Source organism: Bos indicus, chromosome 9 (genome assembly GCF_029378745.1).
Source record: "Bos indicus isolate NIAB-ARS_2022 breed Sahiwal x Tharparkar chromosome 9, NIAB-ARS_B.indTharparkar_mat_pri_1.0, whole genome shotgun sequence".
Lineage (NCBI taxonomy): Eukaryota > Metazoa > Chordata > Mammalia > Artiodactyla > Bovidae > Bos > Bos indicus.
In genome coordinates, this window is record NC_091768.1 from 100,829,162 (window position 1) to 100,834,729 (window position 5,568).

Consider the following 5,568-nt stretch of genomic DNA (forward strand, 5'->3'; position numbering starts at 1 on the left):
GTGGTTTTCCCCCATGCAACTGACCAGAAATAGGTAAGTCAAAAGCATGATGGGAGGGTGTCACCCAAGAAACTGTGATTCTGGCCTGAAAAAAATCCTGTGATTGTTAGGTGACCTTGAAAAATCCTTCAGGGGTTAAACTTTGCACAAACCAGAAGCAAACCGCAAGCCCTCAGTCATTAAGGAGGGCACATCCCCTGTAACCTGCCTGAGGGGTAGCCATACAGAAGGGAACAGAAAACCCTTACAAATGAGAATCCGTTTTGTTCTGTTGTATAAAAGTCAGCCTCCAAAATGAGCCATTCAAAAAACAAATACTTGTAAGCTCACACAGTTTCTGGGGGTCAGGAATCTGGAGTCAGCTCAGCCAGGTGGTCTGACTCAGGCTCTCTTGGGAGGGTTCGGTCACGGTGCTGGCCTGGGCTGCGATAGTCTGAAGGCTCATCTGGGACTGGGATGTCTGTTCCTGGTGAGGCCTGACCTCAGACCCAGCGAGTCGATGCTGGTGGCTGGCAGAGGCTGTGGTTTCTCAGCCCGGGGCCTGGCCACTGGGCTGCCTCTGGATCCTTAAACACAGCCACCAGCGCCCCCTACAGAGGACACCCCAAGAGAGAGCAAGGCAGAAGCTGCACGTGGTCATTCCTGCAGCACCCCGTTGGTCAGGCAGCCCAGCCCCATCCAGTGTGAGAGAGGGTGGCACAGGAGTTGTATTAGTTCTTAGTGCAGCTGTAATAAAGTACCACAAATCAAGTGGCTTCAAATAGCATCCTATCACAGCTCTGCAGGCAAGACGTCCAAAATCCAGGGGTCATCAGAGCTGCCTCCTGCTGGAAGGGAGAATCTCTTCCTTGCTGCTCTCAGAGGTTGCTGGCAATCCTTAGCCATCACTGGCTTGTAGATGCATCACCCAGGCTCTGCCTGCAGCTTCCCATGAGGCCCTACACTCTGTCTTTGGGTCTACAAATCTCCCTGTTTCTTGTAGAATTATGGCTGATTTGCATTGTTGTATGGCAGAAACCATCACAACATTGTAAAGCAATTTTCCTCCAATTAAAAAATACATTTTAAGAAAGTTCTCTCTTCTTATAGGGAGGGACAAGTCATTGGATTTGCAGACCCACCCAACCCAGTATGACCTCTCCTTAACTTGATTACATCTGCAAAAAAAACCTTATTTCCAAAAAAAAAGAAGACGAAGTTGCATCCTGAGATTCTAGGTAGACGTGATGGGGGCGGGGAGGGTGGTGTGGAGACACTACTGGACCGTAATAGACGTGACACCAGGAGCTGAGAATCGGTGAGGACCCTCTGGGAAGGTCACTGCTGCAGCCACTGACACCGGGGTTTAGTTGCTGTCATCATTGTTATAGTTGTTATTCACCTTAATGTTCATTGTTTTTTCTTTTTACTCCTCAAATTCTCCTTGGCAATAGGTTCTACTCTGGTGGCTTTCACTACCAATCTGAAGCTGATGGAATACCAACTCCCACCTGCAGCTTTGATCTGTCTTATGAGCTCCAAACCACATTTTGACTTGCCTGGTTAACATCTTGATGCAGCATTCCCAAACCTTTGAAGCAACATTTTCTAAACAGGATTTCCTACATAATCCCCACAGACACATGACAAACTACTCCCATTCCGATATATCATCAATGCCCCTTTAGTGCCACTGTGAACAATCGTTAAATTCACTTCCTTGCATCCACCCATATCTTATTGCGGCCACTGCCCACGTTCATAGCTGGAGCTGATGGCCCTCCTCCTACCATCTTGCTTCTTTGAAATCTGGGCTATTTACAGCCACCAGCAGCAGGCTTGCTTCCATAAATTCAGAGGAAAAATGCCACTCCTCTGTTATAGTCAGTGGCTTCTGTTTCAAATTTTTCACTCTGGTATGTAAAAGCCCCAGATTGATGAAGCTCTATCCCCACTAATATAATCTGTCCTTTGTCTGTCTTTACTCAAGTTGTTTCTTCTGCATGAACTGTCATTCACAATTCCCGACATGTTTTAAGTGATCTCTCCAGTTGTAGATTCTTTAAAAAACTATTCCACAGAATTTTTTCTTGAAGTATTCACAGATAAAACTGGCTTCTCCCTTCCTTTAGCCTCAGTATTATAGTGTGCCTCACTTACTGTATATCTGCATCGGAATAAAATCATTTACAGACGTACCTGGCTCTCTGACCAAATGGTAAGATTTTAGAGAAAAGGGGCAGATTCCTGGTCATCTTGCTAACCCCAGGGCCAGACAGAGGAGATCTCCCCCAAAGTAGAAGTTTGATAGGTGCCGATTGAATATGTGTTGAATGAATTATTACTGAATTACTTTAGATTCTGAAGTTATGAGTACTGCAGGCAAATATTCAATTAGACACAGTTTTATCATCAAAATCCCATTAAGGCATATTTGTTCCTTCCATTGTAAGGAATTTCAATGATCACCATCTAAGTTTAAAATGTCAATGTGTTTGCTTCGTCAGCACATATACTAAAATTGGAAGGATACAGAGAAGATTAGCATGGCCCCTTCGCAAGGATCATATGAAAATTCATGAAGCATTCCATATTTTTCCTGTGTATAAAGTAGATATCTAATGAGAACCTACTCTATAGTGCAGGGAACTTCACTCCATGCTTGGTCTAGCAAAGACGGGATCTACATGTGCATAAAGCTGATTCACTTTGCTGTATAGCAGAAACCACACAACACTATAAAGCAACTATACTCCAGTGAAATCTACATTTTTTAAAAATGTAATAAAAAAAAGTCAGCAGTCAATTCCATGATGTTAGAGAAAGAAAAAGAGAAAGAAACAGGGAGAAAGATAGGTACCCCACTTATCATCCTGTAATCAGAGGAAGATATTGATTCCGTGTTTTTAAGTGCTTTTCAAAAGAAGTTCAGAACAATAGAATGAGTGTGAGTTTGGTCTGGCTACTTTTCTTCCCCAAATAATAGTTGATGGAAGATGCTCTGGCCGTGATGGGCACTGGAAGTGTTTTCATTAGGTCTCTCGGAGATTCATGCCCTTTCAGAGAGTATTCCCTATATTTCACACAGTAAGATGTTACCTTTAGATCAGCCCACGAGGGCATCCCAGACAACCTGGCTGGAATGTGTGTCAGACATTCAAGAAGAGCGAAATCAGAAAGGCTTGATCCAGTTTCCTTGTACCATTTTTTTCCAAAAGTACATTTTCACCTGAGCCAGAAACCAGGGGACTAGATTCGGACTATGGATTGAAAGGTCCGTATTTGTAATCCACCTGATGCCTTTTGCTGGGAAATATTACACACTACATTTGATACAGCCACAAGAAACATTACCAGTTCACTCATTTATCCCGTTTTGCAGCAGAGAACTCACAAAGTGGCTCTGAGGAGCAAGGCTCTGGAGAGGGCTTCCCCAGACACCGAGGCTCCTCCGCAGGCCTGTCCACACAGCTCCTGAGAACAGCTTGCAGTTTCCTCACCCACACTTGACTTCCGGCCTCACCCACACTTGACTTCCGGCCTCAACCTCTCTTGACTTCCGGCCTCACCCTCCTGTGCTTGACTCTGGTCCTTACTCCTGGTGCATTCAACCCAGAGAGGCCCTGGGCAAGACGGGCCACCAGGCAGGCAGGCGGCTGTGGACCCCTCTGCCCACAGCACCGAGCACCCCTGCCCTCCACCCGGGACGTTCCGGTTCCTCATCCATTTCCTTCCTCCAATTTCCTACCCAAACCAGCTTCTGCAGACTCTGCTTTTTATTTAGGAGGGAGTTTTGCTCTCTAACTGGCAGGTAACTGACAGTCCTGAGTCCAGAGCATTTGTTCCTGGAGCTGGTTGGCCTTGGCTGTAATAGATGTTCTGAAAAGGGAAACTAGCAGTTAGGGTCCTGTGGAATCCAATCCAATATATTTCAATGCTGTATTTAAAAACAAGTATATCTTCTATAAAATTCATCTCATTAATTCATAACCCAGGGGTTTTGACCCTAGATTCCCAAATCAGCTTGAAATCTATTTATTAATTCAGTAAATAAGCCATCAGATAAGCCAACCGCTGTCCTGGGGATGAAGACTGCTGTGTCTGTAGGGCAGGTTATGCCCTCAAGGGTCTCGTGGTCTAGAGAGTCTTCAGAAAACCTGTTGCATTGTTGATTCACGTGCTGGAGTATCTGAAGAGGAGACCATACAGCTCTTGGGAAGGGATTCGATGCCTGTGCATCCCAGAAGAGTTTCCTGCTTAGCCTTTCCAGGTGCTGCATCCCAAGAACTCAATAAATGCTTGGTATTACCATCATATAAGTGGTTGAAGTAGAATTATAGTCATAGTCATATGAACTTTTAAAATGTGATTGATGCATACTCAGAGAGACTGCACATAGTAAAATTCCGACAGCAGGGACAAGAGTGAGAATGGCATGGAAACATGCATAATATCATATATGAAATGAATCGCCAATCCAGGTTCAATGCAGGATACAGGATGCTTGGGGCTGGTGCACTGGGATGACCCAGAGGGATGGTACGGGGAGGGAGGTGGGAGGGGGGTTCAGGATGGGGGAACACGTATACACCTGTGGCGGATTCATGTTGATGTATGGCAAAACCAATACAATATTGTAAGGTAATTAGCCTACAGTTAACATAAATAAATTTATATTAAAAAAAAAAAAGAAAAAAGCTGGGAAATATGTTAAAGCAAAAAAAAAAAAAAGAATCAACTTCTCATACAGCCTGTCCAACACTAAGTAGTCTATACTGTTCAATGGCTCCCAGCCTGTTATTTGAGAATGTTCTTTGAAATTTCCATGTTTTTTTAATAGTAGTGAGGGTGACCTTAACTTTTATCAAATGTTTACTAGTCAATTGTAGTTCTTCTTGAGAGTTCAGTGTGCCTGTCCTCTGGTTCTTGAGGTTTTCCAATGAACCCTTCTAAAGTTGATGACATATTAGAATGCCATGCAAGACATAAGCCGGGGGTGAAGAGGAGCCCCTTTTTCAGCAGTATCTTCAGGAGGGAAAGTGGAATCATAATTCCTGGCAGTGAGAGAGGCTGAGACCAGCGAAAGCTACCATTTATTGAGACCACTGTGTATTAACAATGGATGGGCTTCCCTGGTGGCTCAGGTGTAAAGGACCTCCCTGCCAAGGTGGAAGATGTAATAGACCTGGGTTCCATCCCTGAGTTTAATCCCTGGGTCAGGAAGATCCCCTGGAGGAGGAAATGGCATCCCACTCCAGTATTCTTGCCTGGAAAATCCCGTGGACAGCGGAGCCTGGCGGGCTACAGTCCATGGGGTCCCAAAGAGTCGGATATGACAGTGACTAAGCAACAGCATCAACCATTCCTTTATTTTTCAGACGGAAAACTGAGAACCTAAGTGACAGTGATGCAAGTAAGGCAACTCAGGCTAATTCATGAGATCTCCCTTTCTGTCTTCAGGGCTTAAACACATGGGTTCTGGGGCCAGGTGGCCAAATATTGATTCCTGGGTCTATCAGTTACCTGCTGTGTGCCCCTGAGCAAGTCACTTGGCCATTGTGTGCTTCCAGTTTCCTCAGCTGTGAATGA

At 44.9% G+C, this 5,568-nt stretch overlaps 1 non-coding gene across 1 annotated transcript; it reads left to right on the forward strand.

Moving 5' to 3' along the window:
- The first annotated feature begins 2,470 nt into the window (after positions 1-2,470).
- On the forward strand, positions 2,471-2,577 carry LOC139185052 (U6 spliceosomal RNA). The gene has a single exon (XR_011568637.1). It is a non-coding gene; the product is annotated as a U6 spliceosomal RNA (small nuclear RNA).
- Positions 2,578-5,568: the final 2,991 nt, after the last annotated feature.